The 21,782-nt window shown below is 30.3% G+C and overlaps 1 long non-coding RNA gene across 1 annotated transcript; it reads right to left on the bottom strand.

Moving 5' to 3' along the window:
• Positions 1-16,407: 16,407 nt before the first annotated feature.
• Positions 16,408-17,228, bottom strand: LOC137395223 (uncharacterized). The gene is made up of 3 exons (XR_010978463.1): positions 17,116-17,228; positions 16,836-16,987; positions 16,408-16,495 (listed from the first exon to the last, which is right to left on the bottom strand). It is a non-coding gene; the product is annotated as an uncharacterized lncRNA (long non-coding RNA).
• Positions 17,229-21,782: the final 4,554 nt, after the last annotated feature.

Here is a 21,782-nt window from a genome sequence, read left to right as displayed (position 1 = left end):
CATATCCACCATATCCTCGTCCATATCCACCATAACCTCGCCCGTATCCACCATATCCACCATATCCTCTACCATATCCACCATATCCTCTACCATATCCACCTCTAAAATACATTATTTAAAAAATATAAAAATTCAGAAAAATATTCGACTTATGGACTAGTGCCATCTTAGTGATATAGAAAATTATTCAGCCTTTCACCAAATAAAAAAGAAGTGAATAAACTTACCCAAAACCATAACCAGCTGCAGTCTGGAGGAGAGCAAGGCAAAGAGCCATAAGTATTACCAAGACCTTCATATTAGCAATTTTTTTAGTTGTTGACAAGATGTTCTAAAATATAAAGATATTTAATCATTAAATAATATTTTGATAGTGTAGCAATAAATCTAGTTACCCCAAAAAATCTCTAACCCACTACTAGATTGAAGACAACATAAAAAACCTGTAAAGACCTAAGAAGATGAATTTATGAACAGTCTTAGACTAATATTTCAATAATAAAATGCTTCTAGGTGCAAGAAATTCCTAATTTAATGGGACTAAAAGCCTTAAATATTTATTCAAAAAATCATCAATGCTGTTTTCCTAAACAAATTCAGAAGAAAATTTATGTTATACTATCTTTTTTGCAAAGTTTACCTACAATTTTTGTGTAGCAAAAAATAGCAAGAGCAGTATATTGATAGTGGCACTCTGATATATTATATATACAAGCAGCTGATTCTACTGAGAACCCTTTGTATATTAAAGAAGGTACTTACAAATATTTCTGCTGTTGAAGTTGAACTGAACTCAGAGACTGATGCCACTCTATTTATACAAATAACCTCTCATTAATCATATGGATAAACATGAGTTCATGATCAAAGTCTTTCAAAGTCTTTGAAATGATCAATCAAAGAATTAATGAATTTAAAATAGATTTGAAATTATTTATAACTTGGCATAGTAAGATATGAAAGAATTTGTTTGGCTGAGTATACATATGAGTTGGCATGACTATGCATATTAACAAAAATGATGAGTAATACAGATCAAAGCATTTCAAACAATTTTTTTATTATTTTGGTATAACACTGGCTCCAATCATAAAATAAAATTACCAACTAAATACGATTCCTGTATTAGGATGTGAGAGTTCATGAATAGATTAAATCCCAATATTATTGTTGCTTGTTTCATGGAAAACTCCTGAATGTAAAAATAAATTTGAAGCTATTTATAACTTGGAATAAAAAGGAATACAGAAAGATTTTTGGCTGCCTTGACACATTCACTCGTATTGCTATACTAATATAGATCACAAAAATAGCAACACCACAGTTCAAAGGCTTTAAGCAAACAAAACTTTAATTCATTTCAAAGATGAATGCGGCACTCGTTTTGAATAGTTGGATTGAAATATGACCAGGATTTTTAAAGCAACTGAAATCTCTAAGTGAACTTGAGGCTAGGTGTAAATATTGTATGGTAATATACAATGTCGATGAATTAATACATCAATTTTTCACACTTTTTTCAGATATGATATATCAAAGTAGGGCTTTAGACCAAAGTGTAAGCGTTCTAGAAAACTCTTATAAAATGGCTCAGAACTTTTAATTAATCCAGGGACAAATGATGAAATACGAGTGGATCCAGTTGAGCCACTACTGGACATAAGTAGGAGATTGGGATCTATTTTGAACCAAGGTTTTGTTTTGGTATTCTTCTTTGACCTTTTGAACAATTATTGATTTGAAACTGATCAGAATTAAAAGTCACACACGTTATATAAGTGAAGTATGAAATTAGTTAATAAAGAATTTTAATTACATTGGCAACCATACTTCTAGAATAAGTTGTTTTTGCATGCCTTCTTAAACTGTCCTTCTCAATACATGTTTTGTAATATTTTTGTATATTTGCTATTTTAAACTAGAGATATTTTATCTATACTGGCTAAAAATATCACTTTTTTACAACCAAACGTAATTGCGCTATGCAGCCAGACGTTAAAAACTTCCAGGTTAACATGCTTGCGGATACAAAAACTCTATATTGTTGCTAGGAAGTGAGATAGTCTCAAAATTTAAGCACTATTTTAAATTGCACAATAAAAAAACTGAAGGCCAAATATTTTATATAAAGGGTCTCAGCTTTTGGCACATGATTGACTGATTGACGCTTCAACAAATTACTGATATTAAACAGATCACGATAATCGCTATTTATTACCGACAACCTGTTAATGTCGTTGAAGTAACCATGAATTGATAATAACTCAATGACTGGCAGTAGTGTGAGAATGCCAATAAATGAATAAAATTTCTGAAATGAAAAGAGCTCATGTGATTAATGTAATAGTGGTTCTTGACTTCATTTTTTGGACGAAGAAAGTATCAGAGAAAAATAACATTATGCGACACTTTTTAGTGTTACAACTACATTTTGTATGAAATAATGAGATAGAAAATAAGTGATCAATTACATTGTAACGTGAAGTAAACAATAGCTAGATTTCAGCATGTATAATTTGATGAATATACATCAAGTCAGAATGCATCGTTTCTCATCGGAATCATGGCGGGGTGGTTCAGCTAACTTTTAACAAGGTCAATTTGATGTGCATTTCCTGAATTGCCAATTGGTTTAGATTTTTGAAGGTATTTATATCATAGCTAAACCAATTATAAAGTATGTGACCAGGCAGTCAAAATGTACACCCGTGCTAAAACAACATTTTTGAGTTATTTAAAGATTTAAAATCAGCAATTTCCGAGGATTTTAATGCATTTTAATTTTTTTAAATTGGGTTATATATGCCCAGGTTATGCAAGATTTAGTAAAGAAGGTCTCGCGATGAACTAAAACTGTTGTTTTGAGTTCATATACATGTGTTATATGAACTCTTTAAAAAGTAATGTGAAACATCATTATGAAGCACATTTCATGTGATTTCCTGAGCTATAAACATTTTTATCAAAATATTGACGCATACTTGTAGGCAATGATGTTCCTCACCAAATAATATAGCTATAAAATTTTTTTACAAAGTTACAAAAAATATCTTTGACTTATATATAACGTCATCAAAGACATTTGAAAAGCTACAAGAGTTTCAATAAAAGGGTGAATTAATTAACCAATTAAGTTGCCAAGTTTGGATGTCCTTGCGCCATATTTAAGTTAGACTAAATTTTTTTTCTATTGACAGGAGTATTAAATGTGCATGATAGTTTATATAAGGTTCACATGATAAGTTATATAAAATTTACAAAACTGTTTACATAAATTTTACATGACTGATTATGTAACTTTAAAGATAGCTTATATAAAATATAATGATATTTTATACAAAGTTTACATTATAGTTCATTTACAGTACACTTGACTATGAACATAGAGCATATGTGATAACATATTCAATTGTTTTAAATATCTGTTGTAAAAATTGTTGCTAAAGTTATTAGTATAACATAGTGGTTTTTTTATTTTAAAGCATTGGTGTCTTAACTTTTTATCTCATAATTAACTTAATTGAGTCAAATTCTACAAAGGCTGTGAATGTAGAAAAAATAAAATTTGCAAAAATATCATTTTGAGTGAAACAAAATAAACACCAAAATTCAGCACGTAAGGTTCATCACTCTTCTTAAAAACACAGCTGAATGGCTTAAACTTGCTTTTGGCATTTACTAGTTATTAATAAATCAACTACATTTATACAATTCAGCTAAAAGAATATTTAATTTGTATTTAAATTGAGTGTGCAGCTGGCTGTTTTGTAAAAGAAATACTTCATTGTGATTTTAAATTTTAATAATGGATAGCTTTCATTATAGCAACATTTTATATTAAAAGGTGATTCAAACTGATTAGTAAAAAAAGTGCATTACTTGGCACATGTTTATAAAGTACACTAGTAGAATACACGGGTTCATTGGTAGCTGCTTCTGATCAGAATAGTAAATAACTGATAAGCTAATTTAGGAAAAACCTGCAGTTGAAATTTGTAGCTGGTTTTTACGTACCCAGGTTGAAAGCTATTTGTTAGTTGTTGTAATTATTAAACTCAAGTGTTTACACTCAAAATGTACTGCTAACTATTTTGCTTAATACCATATTTCACTTATGCTGTCAGGTTTCTATTTATGGACTTGGTTTATTTATGGATGAGACATAAAACAAATGAAGTTTTTTGTTAGGAAAAATTATATTTAAAATAACTAAAACCTCACTAAATAATTTTTAATATATCACAGTTATGCTTCATTGCCCATAATAAAACATAATATGGTTGGCCTATTTGAACTCTACTTTTAAAGAGTGAGCAACAGGCAGTCAGCTACTCTTGGATGAGCTTCAGAAGAAGAAAGGTGTTTGAGAAGAACTTTTGTCGTAGTATGTCTAGTCTGCAATAATAAGAGTAATTACAGGTAATACTGTGAATATTAAGGCTAAAGCTAAGCCAAGCCGAGGTAACAATAAAATGAAAATAAATAGAAAATTTTAATTTGTTTACATTTACTTTGAAACTGATATAGTAGAACAATGGCTAAAACGAATTTTTTAGTTTGCTGTTATACGTAATTAACCATCCACTGTTTATATGTTCACATAAACTTAATTGTTGCTAAAACAACTGGAATTCTTATTGTTTTTATAGTTTTGTGATAAGACATTTTTATCAGTATAAACTTTCTCAATTATTATTGTAACATAAGAACTGCAGCATATTTATACTTACAAAAGCCGCTGACATAAACCCGAATAGGTTAGCCTCTGAAACCTCCAAATCCACCTCTTCCGTATCTTCCATAGCCTCCATATCCTCCATATCCTCCATATCCTCTACCATATCCTCTACCATATCCTCCATAACCTCTACCAAATCCTCTACCATATCCACCCCTACATTGAATTTAAAAACATGTTAGAAATTAGGTACGATCCTATGTTTTAACATCATTCCAATGACATAATGGATTCTTATTAACTTTGTCACTTCATCTATGATAGAAGTATTAACACAAACTTACCCGAAACCACCGTATCCAACGGTAAGTTGCAGGAGAGCAAGACAGAGAATCATAAGGATTACCAAAAACTTCATATTCGATGACAATTGTTTGACTAGTTTCACAGTGAGAGTCTACAATAGATATAGTCTATATTCTCCAGTAAATTATCTGCTATTATCCATCAATCAAAATAACCACGAAAAACAGCCACATGCTTTAATGAAAAACTCAAATAGATTTAAGAATACTTTGATATTGTTAGCCAGTAAAATGACTGGTTTGACAGTAAGACTCTACAAAAGATGTATATAAACACAAGTAAATTTTTTATCAGTTTCCTTTGATCAAAACTTTTATGAATGTCGGTCAAATGGCTATCAGAAAAGCTGAAATATATTTTAAAAAGATTTGATACTATTAGTCAGTGAGTATCTTGACCAATGAAGTAGAAATGTGCTAGTTCTTTTCTTTTAGGCAAATCCAGTGCAGCATGTTATGTTAGTTCATTTTGAAATCTAAATGCTTTTGCAGTATTAAAGAGAATCAATGAGAACAATTAACTTATAATATTACTGTAGCAGTCATATCTTTTAGCACTTGAGCATAATGCTTGATTATTAGACTTACTTACAGATTCTTTGGTTGTTGAAGATGAACTGATCTCTAAGGCTGTTGTCACTCTTTTTATACATGTAAACACTCATCAATCATGTGCATAAACATGACGCAATGTCTGTGTTTTCATTATCATTTTAATAATCAATCAAAAACTCATGAGTTTGTAGCCTACTTGAAAATATTTATAACTTGGCTTCAAAAGGTATGCAGAAGAAATTTCAATTTGTTGACACTTGATTAGTATGGCTACATTTATTTGTGTCTTTTATTAAAATAGAAAATAGACAAATAAGATCAAAGCAATTTTCATTAAAAAAAATGTGTCCAAAACAAATGCCAAACCTTAAAAAATAATTGATCACACCTCCCTGGCCTGAGTGGTGGTATGCTAGAGTCTTTGAATAAAAGCTCATAAAACTAAAAACAGATTTGAAATTATTTATAGCTCAAAGAAAAATTTGAAAAAAATGTTTGGATGTGTTGCTGATGCAGTAATATGGCTATACTCACATAGATTGCACTTTCTAAAAATGTTTGGAACTCAGATCAAAGCATTTCAAACCAATAATATTTTGCATTGTATCCTTTATGATTCTGGTAGTAACTCTGACCAGCTGGATAAAGGTTTCACCAGACATTGGATGTAATAAGACTCTTTGTAAAATCAATGTCTTGTTTATTTTGATATACCAAAGTTTTTGTCAACATGATTAAAAGGTCAATCCGTTAAGAAGTTCACGAGGAAAAATCTTTACATTTTCGTTAAATATGAAAGCAAGTATTTTGATAGCAACTTAGTACATAGCAACATAGTATGTTGTAGCAACTTTGTACAGTTGTTTATGTAAATATCTGTAGGTATTGAGACTAGACAACGCTAAATTTTGACTCGGTATACACGTAATACACTGTATAAAGTTGCCACAAGCCGATCCAAATACTTGTCATTTTTGTTTAATTACTTAAACTGGTAGTAGTCATATAATTGTTGTTACATGTTTGAAACTAATAGTTAACCACTATAACAACCTTGAAAACGTAAAGTTCGAAAGTAGTGAGCGAAGAGTCTTGCTAACAAAAACCAAGCGTGAATTACATTAGCATCACATAATTTCAATCAGATTCCTTAAATGTGCAGGTATTAGGCTGAACAACACATAAAACATTTAACATTTTGTTTTGTAAACCTCTCATATACGGGACAGCTCAAATCTGACCTTCTTTTTGGTGCATTTATATTGAATATTTATGTTTCTTTGGAGATAATGATGAATTTTCTTAATATGTTCTGTAACTAGTTATATACATAGCATAGCAACAAAAAACAAACATATATCAAAAACATCCAACTTTCATGCTGATAGGGTTGAAAGTTTTACTATAGTATAGTGTTATCCTTATAGTGACAGCTTTAGCTTGTCTATATTAATAAAATAACAGAAAGTTCAGCAAGGTATTTATAGCTGTCATTTTATCAACTTTATAGATGCCATGGTTATTAGAACATGCTAAAACTTATTAATAATGTGCCAATAATCTCTGATATTAAAAGGAACATCACAAACCCTAAATATTACCAAAAGTCAAGGCAAATTTTTTTCATACTTTAAAATAAAATCAATGTGCTTTACAACAGTTCAATATGCTCCTTGGCATATCTGCTATTGCTATAGGCTAAAATCTATTATTGATGTGTCGTGAAGTTGCTGATATTAAAAAATATATTATAAACCCTAAATATTACCAGATATCAAGGCATATTGATTCAATAGTCAGAAATAAAATCTATGTGTTTCACAGTAGCTGATATCCTTCTTGGCGTGTGCTATTGATTGAGTTTACACAAACTAATTTGAGTAGAGGTGAATAAATATGTAGTTGCTCAACTAATAGGCAAAAGAGTTTACACAACATTGTTATGAATTTGAGAGCTATAACGGTTTATGTTAAATGATTAATATATAGTAAGTGACATTTTTAGCAAATAATTTTTCTGAGGCCATTATGTCAACTAAAAAACAAAGAACTTCATTTTTAGTGACAAGTTAAAGTTCATAGGTTTTAGAAATTACCTAAGTGGCAAAATCTGGTATAAGTTTGGGATATTTCATCTTGACTGGCACTTTCTCCCATTATCACAGAAAAGAGTATGTCTTAGGACATCCTAGTTTATTCCCAATAATTATAGAAGTTGAATGGTTGTGCAACGCTCTTATACTTGGCCCTGGGCCCACATGCATCATTCATTCTGCCGAAAAGCCTTCACAGCGCCTTGTTTTAGTACATTTACAAAAACGTCGATCGCAAATCACAGAGGTAACAAATTTACTCAAAGTTTTTGCTCAATAAATTTAGGATACTGTGTTATTATATTGCCAACAAATTCTATTTAGTTCATGTTTTTTACTTCGAATTCACAGCATAATATTCCAATTATTTTATTTTAGGTTTATGATAGATGAGAAGTAAAATTGCAAACAGGAACATAAACACATTTTTGCTTGTCTAATTCTTCAGCATTATGTGTAGATATTTGTGATAACTATATTTTGTGTTAGATAAAAAGTGTTTGTGTTTGGGTGAAACTGCAAGAATGATAGAGCTTTTTTGAGGTCCGATTCACAAAGACAAAACACAATAAACACCTATTTTGTTTGTCAAATGTGTTGATTTTTGTGCAGAATTTTCTACTGATTCCAAACTAGTTTGAATTGAATTTCTATGACATAAGCAGTAATACAGGGTTCGCAATAAAAATAGCAAGCGTATGTCAGCCAAAAAATGTTTGGCATTAATTAACTCCATCAGAACAAGTATAAAATTCTACGATGATTAAGGTAGCTTATAAGAATTTTAGATTTTAGATTAAAATTAACCATAAAAATAACTAGATTTAGAACCAAAGCTATTTCTCTATGGCGTTTTATATTGAGAATAATTTGTTGAGCTCAAAAAAATTGCTTTATGTTAAAACTTGTGGCTAGACCATTCTATCAGAGCCAAAACTTTGAATTTCCCAAAATTTGGAAACAACTGGTTTTTGGAAATGAACTCATTGTATGTACACTCAAGAATTTCAACTTGTTGATCTACATCATCGAATACTTTAAAAATTGTTTCGATTACTTACTCAATATTTTAAAGGTTATAAAGTTATTTTCCGTTACTTAAATGTCTACTTGTTAATATAGTTGATAAGAAAATAATTGAAAGCTCAATCTTTTTTGCATTTTATTTCTAAAGAACAAAGTCTATTATTTCTAACAAAATAGCAGTTATCTTGTTTAGTTTTTAGGACACCAGACTACAAAGTTCATTAAAACTCTTTTCTAAAATTTTCATTCCAAGAACTAAAGTCAAATATGTTTGTAAATATACTTCAAAACACCAAGAAAACTAAAAATTAAGGTGAAGGCTCAACGAGCTAGTAGGCATCTATACACTCTATGTAATGGTTAACAAGTATTTTACTTGTTGACATGTAATTCCAACTAAAACATAGAGGCTTTCAACAAATTTTGAATTGCTGAAAATTCAAAGTGATCCAACAAGCATTAAACAAGAAGTTTTTTGCAGAGAAACTTGAGACTGCCATTGTTATATGTATTGGTTTTTGATGCACGGATTATAAGCGCTAGAAGTAGTTCCAAACTAACAGCTAAATATATGCAGTGTTCAAATTGTTTGTTGTTTAATTTAATATATGTATTTAAATAAAGATTAACTAGTGCTTAAATTAGATGATTTTCTCAGTCAGTAGTATACACTTCTAATTCATGCAGTAATCCAGCTAAACATCTTCAAATGAATGCAAAGAGAATCATAAAAGTTATTTTTTTGAATGTAGAATGACAAGTATGGGCATACCACTAAAACAGACTTCTACCAATTACTATTTACTATGATAATGCTGGGCGTTGCCCGGGTAGTAAAAAGTTGTTGGATAGAATGTTGGTTTTTATTTAACATAAAAAACATTTACGATTATAACTTTTAAACTTCATATCATGAGAAAAGTGTTTTTTGCAGTTCAAATAAGTTAAGAGAAAAATAAAACAAACGTAAAGGTGTTTAAATGTGAAATAATTAGCAAGTAATAGCTAAATAGTCTGTTTTATTACAATGATTACTACAAAAAATTATTTGACATGATACAATTGTTATGAGCTAAAAAAGACAAAATAAAAATTATGATTATTTTCAAGTAATAATAACAACGATTAGATACAAGTGTGTGTAAAAAATTTACTGTGGTAACCAAAACTATCCATCAAACCTTTAAACAACGACACCAGTACCTCTCGATAAAAATATTAAAATGAAACATCGAAATCCTTTTGTCGGATGTTTTGTCTGATTCAACAGCGACAGAATGTAGATGAGAGAATGTAGATGAGAGAATGTAGATGTAGATGAGAGAATGTAGATGAGAGAATGTAGATGAGAGAATGTAGATGAGAGAATGTAGATGAGAGAATGTAGATGAGAGAATGTAGATGAGAGAATGTAGATGAGAGAATGTAGATGAGAGAATGTAGATGTAGATGAGAGAATGTAGATGAGAGAATGTAGATGAGAGAATGTAGATGAGAGAATGTAGATGAGAGAATGTAGATGAGAGAATGTAGATGAGAGAATGTAGATGAGAGAATGTAGATGAGAGAATGTAGATGAGAGAATGTAGATGAGAGAATGTAGATGAGAGAATGTAGATGAGAGAATGTAGATGAGAGAATGTAGATGAGAGAATGTAGATGAGAGAATGTAGATGAGAGAATGTAGATGAGAGAATGTAGATGCAATTGAGATGTAAAAGCTTTAAATTTGGTAGTTCTTAGCGATTGCCATGAGGGAGAGCCAGAAAGTAGAAGTGGCAGTAGAACATTTGAAATTGAAACGTCACATTTGAAAATTACAAACCAGAGAAATACATGTAGGTAATGAATTCTGAAAAGACTTTGAAAAATTAAAAAAATAAAAACAATGCAAAAGATAATATTACTCAATAACACAACACGCATCCCCATTTAGTGAAAACGCTGCTGTAGATAAAATAGCTAAGAATATTTAGAGCCTTATGGTTGGTGCGTGTTTGCAAACATGTGGTTGCAATCTTCCTGAGTTCAAATCTAGTACAGAGCTTAAAACGAAGCTCTTAAAACTTTATTGGCGTAACTGTGCAGACCGCAAACTCTGAGATGTATATATAGATACACAAACTTTCTAATAAATAAAAATCAATTCATAAAAAAGCTTATCTTAGATTAGCTTCTCCTTTTTTTTAACCAGGTCAATGTGTTATACACCCGCTGGATCAACATTTTTGATTGTTTACTGATTAAGTTAAAATGAGATTCATAATGTTATAGTTTAGTAAGCTACTAAATATTTAAACTAATAACAATGAAAGGATAAAGAAGACTCGCTTTGAAGCATCCTAAAGGTCTAGGAACATGGAAGTTCATTTTAAAGGCTTTATAGACATCTAATAAATTGTTCTATCAAATACCGTAACTGTGACAACTATTTGATGCAACATAAAACAAACATTTTGTTTTGTAAATATAAATATCTAAAACAAGGCAATTTTACGACTATAGCAAGTATTGCGCAATCAAATGAGTTAACCAATTATTTTTTTTGTCTATATATTAGGTTGTTGTAATTTAATTTGACCAGAAAAAAAATCCTATTTTATTAACAAAATCATTTTTTCTAACAAACTAGGGTAAAAAACTAATATGATTGATATTTTTTCTTCAAGACAAACTAGGCAGTAAAACACTGTATTTTAATATTGTATTTATAGGGGATTAATCCTTTAAAATTTTATTGATCACACTTCACCACTACAAAGCACATGATTTCTATTTGACTGTGCAACATACAAAGGTAATAGGTTTACTACCAGATACTTATTAGGCTCTGACTACTAGAAAGAGGCAAATGTTGCCCAGTGCTCATTCACCTGACACACTCTCATTTACATATCTCACAGCACATTAACAAAAATGTGCCAAACTTGATAACCTGCTTAAAACTCTTTTTTGGCACAAATGAGATGATATTTATATAAATTGACAGATATGTCTGTTTTAAGTTTATGTTTTAGGCACCTATTTGTCAAAAAATGAACATCAAAGAATGGGAAAAATGTCTGTTTGGACCCTCATTGATGTTGTTGGAGAGCAGTTGACTAATAGCTGGCATACTTGCATACTGTTGTGAGATTTTAATATAGCCAGACAAGCCGACATCTCCTGTTTAAATTATCAAACTATTAAAACAGGCTAACAATCAGTAAGGAACTATTACTGGTAATATCATGTATACATGTAAATGATGATAAATGTTCATATAATATGGGCGTGTTCATAAATAACGATTGGACATTTAGAGTTACTTGATGCCAACTACACATGCACATTTGCTTCCGTTATAAAACTTTTTGAGCTAATCGATCTAGTGTTTTCTTGGTTTTCAAATAATATAAAGTTCACTGCTTTCAAAATAGTAGTTTTGGAGCTATGAAGTGCAACATGTGTAAATATTGGGACATCACAAAACTTTTTTTGTGGCTTGTATTCAACTTTGTAAAACTTCTGTGAGTTGGCTGAGTTTTAAAGCATAAGATATTCAAAGATCCCTGACCACATATGCTGGTTGTTGATTAACTTAGACTTTAGCTTTACCTAATTCAATGTCTCAAACAGTTATCTTGGAAGGTGTGAATCATGGGACACTACAATCATGAATGACAACACATGTCTGAAAATGATTTACAAATATCAAGTTACTTAAATACCTATGTCCCTGTTTTTTATTTAAATAATGAAAAACAGACATGATTATACAAGGAAAAGAGCATCATACTATTTTTATTGGTTAGGTAATACATTGTAGTGACAATATATGGTAAAATAATAACAATACATGTTTCTACTAAAACTATTAAGTATAAAAAAAAATGCAGCATGCATTTACAATGCAGTATGTTTTACTGAAAGAAATGTAGTAGTACAACTATTTAACATGTTCCAAGGTTTTTTTTTATAAAATATACTATTACCGTTTTTTTAGATGTGGACAGATCTTAAAAAACTATGACGCACCAATTTCACACCTTGGCTAACCCGACCATGTGCAACTTTATAAGGCCCTGTTGGAAAAAGATGGTAAACAAGCTGTGTGCCTTTTAAAGCTATTATATTTTCCCATCACTGGTCAAAATATTATTGTTTCTCTAAAGTTTTATCAGGTTTTACTAAAACACTTGTAGCAGTTGAGCTTTTATTTTGGTTTAACTCTGGCTCCAATCATAACAGGAAAATGCCAACCTGATATGATTCTTGTTTTAAGATGTGAGAGTTCATGAATAGATTAAATCCCAATATTATTGTTGCTTATTTCACAGAGAACTCCTAAATGTAAAAATAGATTTAAAGCTATGTATTACTTGGCATAAAAAAGAATACAGAAAGTTTTTGGCTGCCTTGACAGATTCACTCGTATTATTATACAAATAGAAATCACAAAAAATACCAACACCACATTTCAAAGGTTTTAAGCAAACAAAACTTTAAATCATTTCAAAGATGACTGCGGTGATAGTTTTGAATAGTTGGATTGAAATATGACCAGGATTTCACATGTGACTGAAATCTCTCTCTGAACTTGAAGCTAGGTGTAATTATTGTATAGTAATATACAACGTCGATGAATTAACAATTGAATTTTCAAACTTTTCTATCAGATATGATATAGCAAAGTAGGGCTATAGACCAAAGTGTAAGCTTTCTAGAAAACTTTTATATAATGGTTCAGAACTTTCGATTAATACAAGGACAAATTATTTAATATGACTGTAGCCAACTTGAAAACTGCTACTTTTAGTTACTATTTAAAAGTCATTTGTTTAACCATAGTTTGAGTTTTGATAAGCTGATCATGTGACATAATCAACAGAAATAATAAACTAAATGACTGAGGTAGCCAGGGTTACAGTGAAAAAAGGTGATGTGTACTACTTTAAAGGAAGCAGCAATAAAGAATATGACTCCGTGAGTCAGCATGCTCCAAGAGGCAGTTCAAATAAATATAATAGTATTGACAGAACGGCTCTAAGATACACCTGATAGATATAAGGAATGAGTAAGCTACAATTTTAACTGTAGTGACTGATGAATCATCTTGCTATTAAATGCTGTGAAGGAAGAAGTGATGTCATGCATCTTGAGATAACAGGGACAGGTATCAAGATGGTAGTTATAGCAGAGTACAGAATTATAGCTACAATGGGCACAGTAAGATGTGTGAAACATCAGTAGACAGAAGATAGCTAAAACAGCAGTTACGCTATGGCAGTTGAGAAGGCAGTATTGAAGGTTTAGTAGAGTGAGAGATACTAGTATGGATATGGGGGGGAACAGGAAGAGTCCCAGTAATATAAAAGGTTTAGAAGTCAAGTGACTACAGTATGAATAGATATCAGAGTAGTAGTAGTCCAAGTGATGAATAAGACAGTTGTTATGGGAAGTAAAATATGAGTAGATATGAAGAGAGGAACAGAGGCTATGGAAATGGTAGCAATGCATAAATTAGTTACAGAGGCACCAAAATGATAGCAAAGGTAGCAGCATGAGCAGAAATTTTCGATTTTCAGTCTTTAAAGGCAAGTATAGCGCAAACTAATGGCTCGGCCAAAACTTGTGTTGTTTGATAGTTAGAGACAAGGAATATGATTTTACTTATGTTAGGAAAACTAAGAAAACAAGTGAGTGTTGCATTTTAAAAACCATCAACTATTTTACCCTCTTCCTTGGTAGTGGTTCGATCTGTAGATAGAACCACTAACAGTTGTAATATGCCCAGTAACAAAGAGCTACTGGGCATAAATAGGAAATTGGGATCTATCTTGAACAAAAGCTTTGTTCTGTCGCTTTGCTTGATCATTTGAACAATTATTGATCTGAAACTGATCAGAATTCAAAAGTGACACGCCTTATATAAATTAAACACAACAATGGTTAATGAAAAATCTGCATTACATTGATAATCATATCTCTATTGTAAATTTCTTTCTACATGCACTTCTCAAACTTATTTTCTCAATAAGTGTTTGAAGTCACAATGAACTAGTGATAGGTCACTGACTGGCGGTAGAGTGTGGGAATGCCAATGAGTGAATAACATTTCCAAAATGAAATGAGCTCACATCAATAATGTAGCAGTAGTTCTTAACTTCATTTTTCTATCGGAGAAAGTATCAGAAATAAATAACATCACGCAACATTTTTTAATGTCATACCTACATTATTTTCGAAACAATGAACTAATAATTAAGTGTCCATTTACATTGTAACATGAAGTAAACAATAGCTAGATTGCAGCATGTATAATTTGATGAATATACATTTAGGCAAAAGACATCATTTCTCAGCCAAATCTTGTGGTTCAGCCAACATTTAACAAGGTCAATCTGCTCTGCACAACTTGAGTTCCTTTTTGGTTTAGATTATTGAAGGTATTTATATCACAGCAAAAAGGATTATAAATTATATGAACTCTTTAAAAAAGAGTGTGAAACTTCGTTATGGAGCATTTTTATGTGAATTCCTGAGCTATAAACATTTTATTAAAATATTGATGCATAGCATACACGTAAGTAACAATATGTTTTAACAAATATTATAACCATAACAGTTTTAACTAGGCACCAAAAACACATTTTGAGTTGTATATAACCTCATTAAAGATATTTTGAAAAATGCCAAAGTTTAAAAAAGTGAAATTAACTAACTATTGGAGCCGTCATGTTTAAATGTCTTTATTCCATATTTAAGCTTGACTGATTTTTTTTACTGACATAAGTATAAAATGTAAATGATATTTTATATAAGGGTTGCATGATAATTTATATAAACTTCACATGATAATTTATATAAAGCTCATATGATAGTTATTATAAGATTTTCATGATAATTTACACAAAAATTTTGTAATAATTTATATAAACTTTACATAATAGTTAATATTAAATATAATGATAGTTTATATAAAATTTACATGATGGTTTATTTACAATACACTTGACTATAAACTTACAATTATCTGCAATAACATACTTAATTGTTGTATCTCTTGTAAAATTTGTTGCTGAAATTATTATTACAGGTAGTTGTCTTTGTTATTTTTAAGTATCAGTGAAGAGCCATATATTGTAACTTTTTTATCTTCTAATTAACTCGATTAAATTAAATTCTACAAAAGCTGTAATTTTAAATAAGCAATAAAACTCACAGACAAAAAAATTTCATTTTGAAATTTGAAGCAAAAAAAACATCAAATTTCAGCAAGGCAGGTTCAGCACTTTCTACAAAAATGCAGCTGTGTGGCTTAAAGATGCTTTTGGTATTTCCTAGTTTTCAAAAAAATTAGCTACAAGTTATAATATTCCGCTAAATAAAAGAAATTGTATTCAAGTTGACTGTGCAGCTGCTTCGTAAAAGTCACAAAAAATAGTTCATTGTGTGTTTACACTGCAATGATGATTTACTTTTATTGTAGCAGAATTTTATACTAATTTGTGATTTGGACTGTCAGACTTTTATTTCCAAACTTGGTTTATATATAGACATAAAACAAATGCAGTTTTTTGGTTCCAAAGAATTATATTTGAAATAACCATAAACCTCACAAAATAAATTCAAAAATATCACAGTTATGTTTTACTGATCATAATAAAACATAATAATGCTGGCCTATACGAACTTTACTTCTAAAGAGTCAACAAAAGGCAGTTTGCTACTCTTGGATGAGCTCCAGAATAAGGTAGGCGTTAGAGAAGAACTTTTGTCGTCGTATGTCTAGTCTGTAATAGTAAGAGTAATTACAGGTAATACTGTGAATATTGAGGCTAAAGCTAAGCCAAACCGAGGTAACAATAAAATGATAATGAATAGACAAATTAAATTTTTTTACATTTACTGTAAAGCTGGTATAGTGAAACAATGGCTAAAAAGACTTTTTGTAGTTTGTTGTTATAGGTGGTTAATCATCAACTGTTTGTATGCACACATAAATTTGGCTGTTGTAATTTGAAACAACTAAAATTCTTATTGTTTTAATAGTTTTGTGATGAGACACTTTCATCAGTATAAAGTTTCCCAATTGTTATTGTAACATAAAAACTGCAGCGTATTTATACTTACAAAAGCCGCTGATATAATCCCAAATATGTTAACCTCTGAAACCTCCAAATCCACCTCTTCCATATCTTCCGTAGCCTCCATATCCTCCGTATCCTCCATATCCTCTACCATATCCTCCATATCCTCTACCATATCCTCTACCATATCCACCCCTACATTTAATTTAAAATCATGCTTGAAATCTGGCATGATCCTATGTTCTGACATCATTCCAATAGCAAAATGTATTCTTATTAACTTTGTCACTTCATGTGTGATAGAAGTGCTAACAAAGACTTACCCGAAACCACCGTATCCAACAGTAAGTTGCAGGAGAGCAAGACAGAGAATCATGAGGATTACCAAAAACTTCATCTTTGATGATATTTGTTTGACTAGTTTCACAGTGAGAGTCTACAATAGATATAGTCTATATTCTCCAGTAAATTGTTTACTATTATCCATCAATCAAAATAATTGTGAAAGGCAGTCAGTCACATGACTCAAGAAAAGCTCATATAGAGTTAGAAATATTTTGATATTGTCAGTCAGTAAAATTCTTGTCCACTTAACAATGTTTTAGACAAGTTTTTTGTAGATTTATCATAAAGTTTAGGCGCTTTCTATTATTTTTAATTGTTGTTGATGTTTGAGGTGATCTGACTGCCCCGAGGTTTTAAGATTAGAATCGACAAAGCCTGATTGTTGTTAAACATTCAGATTATGCAGTATTGTGATTATGAATCCTATAGTTGCAAAGAGGTCTAGAGATTAGAGACGCTTAATGCTTAAACTTGAACACAATAGCCAAATTTCAACTATAAACTATCAACTATGGCAATTAGAGCAGCTAGTGATGTAATTTCACATTCATTTTTATGGACTTTTTCTTCCGTTCCGTAAAAAATGTTGTCAATTTTAATTTTAAGACTTCTGGTTCGATCATCGCACACATCAAAAAAATTCAATTTGGCAAACGATAGAAAAATGCTGAAATAAGCAAGAATACCAAGCAAACTTCAAGCATCATGTTAGGCTATCTCAATTATCAACTCTAAACACAGTTTTAGTGCTGAAGAGAATCCGCAAGAACGAAGCATTTATAATTGCGATTTAAGAGCCATATCTTTAAGCACTTGAGTATAGTGAGTACTGCTTGATTATTAAACTGTGTACTTACGGATTCTTTGATTGTTGAAGATGAACTGAACTCTGAGGCTGTTGACACCCTTTTTATACATGTAAACACTCATCAATCATGTGCATAAACATGAAGCAATGTCTGTGTTTTCATTAGCATTTTTAATAATCATTCAAAAACTCATGTGTCTGGAGCCTACTTAAAAATATTTTATAACTTGGCACCTAAAGTTATGCAGAAAAAAATTCATTTTGTTGTCACTTGAAGAGTACGACTAGATTTATTTGTGTCGTTGATTAGAAATAGAAAATAAACTAACAAGATTGAAGCATTTTTGATGAAAAAGTTTGTCAGAGGCAAATTCCAAACTTTAAAAGATGATTGATTACGCCTCACTGGCACGAGTGTTGGTATGCTGAAGTCTTTGAATAAGATCTCATGAAACTAAAAATAGAATTTAAATTATTTATGATTTGAATAAAAAAGTTTGAAAAGATGTTTGGATGTGTTGTTGATGTAGTGCTATGGCTACAGTCACGTAGATTGCACTTTCTAAAAATGTTTGGAACTCAGATCAAAGCATTTTAACCAATAATATTTTATATTGTAGCCTGTATGACTCTGGTAGTAACTCTTACCAGCTGGATAAAGGTTTCACCAAACATTGGATGTGATAAGACTTTTTGTGAAGCCAATGCCTTGTTTATTTTGATATACCATAGTTTTTGTTAACATGATTAAAGGTCAATATGTTTGGAAGTTCACGAGGAATAATCTTTACATTTTCGTTAAATATGAAAGCAAGTATTTTGCTAGCGTTGTAGCAACTTTGTACATTCTTTTTTCTTAATACCTGTAGGTATTGAGAATAGTCCTTCATCTTGTAATGTTTGTATTGGTCTCAAATTTCATAGCTAACTAATTAAGTATAGATATTTGTAGTTATATATGTATGCTGAATAAGAATTTATAGTAAAATGGAGTATAACGCTAAAAATGAATATTTGCTCTTGCTTACGCACTTTTCACAAAATTTCTGATGTGGAATGCTGGCCTGAAAGAAGTTAGTCATCATATCTCTGCTATACGCTGTGAAAATGTTTTTGGCAAACCAATTTTTGGCGTCATTGTTATTTTGACGTACGTTGTAAGCACATCAACCACCAAATTTGAACTCAAGTAAAAGTTTTCTTGAAGTTTTATGGTGAAATGAAACTTGTATGGTGAGGTGAAAATCTCTTCAGGTTTAACTTTGTAAGGTGAAAAAATCATAAATCAGGGTAATCGTATCCTGAAAGTGCACTGTACATGTACAAAAACATTGATTATGGTTCACAGAGGAAACAAATTCACTCAAAGTTTTTGCACAATAAACTTAGGATATTGGGTTATTATATTGCTAAAAATTCTATTCTGTTCATTTTTATTTTAATCTGAATTGCAACATAATATTTCAATCATTTTATTTCTGGTTTACAATAGATAACAAGGAAAATGGCAAATAAGAATATTAACACATTTTTGCTTGTCTAATTCTTCCGCATTATGCCTGAATATTTATAGCTATATTGTATGTGTTTTGATAAAACGGCAAATATGATAACTTTTTTGCAGTCAGAATTAACAAAGATAAAAAATAATAAACTCTGATTTTGTTCGTCAAATGCATTGATTGCTGTGCAGAATTTTCTGCTGATTCCAAACTAGTTTAAATTTAAACTCTTTGACAGAAGCAGTAATACAAACTTTACAATAAAAGTGGTAAGACTATGTCAGCCTAAAATATTTGGCATTAATTAATTTCATCAAAAAAAGTAAAAAATTCTATGGCAAATGAGTTAGCTTATAAAAATCGTAACCTATTTATTTTCCACCAATAGAGCATTTCATTCGAATTTACTGAATTTGTATTAAAGTTCAATGTAAAAATAACTAGATTTGAAACCAAAACTATGTCTTTTTCCATTTATACTGAAAATAACTTGTTTTGAGCTAAAAGAATTACTTCATTTTAAAACCTGAGCTAGACTATTCCATCAAAGTCAAAATATTGAACTTACCAAAATATTAAAACAACTGTTTTTAGAAATGAACTCATCATATGTACGCTCAAGAATATCAACCTCATAGTCTACATAATGAAATACTAAAAATCTTGTTTTTTAATTGTTTACTCAATTCTTTAAAGGTTATAAAGTACTGTTGTGTTACTAAAATGTCTACTCATCAATTTAGTTCATAAGAAAAAAGTTGTCAGCTCTATTTTCTTGCATTTCCTTTTTATAAAACAAAGTCCACCATTTCTAATATAGTTAGCAGTTATCTTGTTCAGTCTTTTGGACACGGTTTTTTAAGATTTTTAATAATTTTTTTTGAGCAAAAAGAATTACTATATTCTAAAACTTGAGGCTAGACTATTTTATTGAAGCCAAAATATTGAATTTAACAAAATATGGAACCAACTGCTCTTTAGAAATGAACTCATTGTATGTACACTCAAGAATTTCAACCTCCTAGTCTACATAATGAATTACTAAAAATCATTTTTTACTTGAATGTTAACTCAAACTGTTAAAGGTTATAAGGTACTTTTCTGTTACTAAAATGTCTACTCATTAATCTAGTTGATATAGGAGCAGATTTGGCAGCTCAATCATTTGCATCTAATTTCTATCAAACAAAATCCATCATTTCTAATATAATAGCAATAATCTTGTTCAATCTTTTGAACATCAGTCTATTAGATTTTAGAAAACTCTTATCTAAGAATTTCGTTCTATAAGAAGCAATATTAATTATTAACAAAAAGTTCATCACTATTAAGCAATAACGATACTGTAGATAAAATAGCTAAGAATGATAAGAACCTTGTGGTTAGGTGCGTGTTTGAAAACTTGTGGTTGCAATCTTCATGAGTTCAAATCCAGTACAAAGCATTTTTTTCCTCTTAAAACTTTATCGGCGTAACTGAACAGATGATATACCTTGAGATTAATATATTTTGATGCACAAATCTTTTAATAGACGAAGAACAGCTTATAAAAACAGTTATTTTTGCTAAAGAGAACTTTTCCTCTTTCAACCAGCTCAATGTGTTGTACACCAGCTAGATCAATGTTTTAAATTGCTTACTGATTATTTTGCATAAAATTCTTAACATCATAGTTGAATAAACTGTAAAATATTTTAACTAATAAGGACGGAAGAATAAAAAATACTGATTTTGAAGCGTCCCAAAGGTTTAGGTGACTTGAAAGTTCATATCAAATGATTTTTTCTAACAAATATTGTAACTGTGACAGCCATTTGATCCAAAATAAAACAAATGTTTTGTTTTGTAAACATCCAAAACAGTACAATTGTTCAAATATTGTTACAAATATTAAATAAGTAACTTATAAGGTAGACCAGTTCTTTTTTTTCTGTTTCTTTGCGTAAATGCAATTTCACTAAAGCATTCTTTTTTCTAACAAACAAAAGTAAAACATCTAGTACGATAATACTTTCTTCTTCAAAGAAAATTTGGCACTGAAATACTGTATGTTAGTATTATACTTATGTGCAATTAATTCTTCAAAATTTTCTTGATCACACCTACTACTACAAACCAAATGATTTCCATTCGACTGTGTAACCTACGAAGGTATGGGCATACCACCAGATACTCATTTGACTCTGACTATTAGGAAGAGGCAAATGTTGCCCAGTGCTCATTCACCTGACCCACTCTCTTTTACATATATCACAGCACATTAATGAAAAGCGCCAAACTTGACAACCTGCTGAAACTTTTTTTTGGCACAAATGAGATGATATTTATATAGATT

Source organism: Watersipora subatra, chromosome 4 (genome assembly GCF_963576615.1).
Source record: "Watersipora subatra chromosome 4, tzWatSuba1.1, whole genome shotgun sequence".
Lineage (NCBI taxonomy): Eukaryota > Metazoa > Bryozoa > Gymnolaemata > Cheilostomatida > Watersiporidae > Watersipora > Watersipora subatra.
This window is presented reverse-complemented; position numbering and strand designations above follow the sequence as displayed.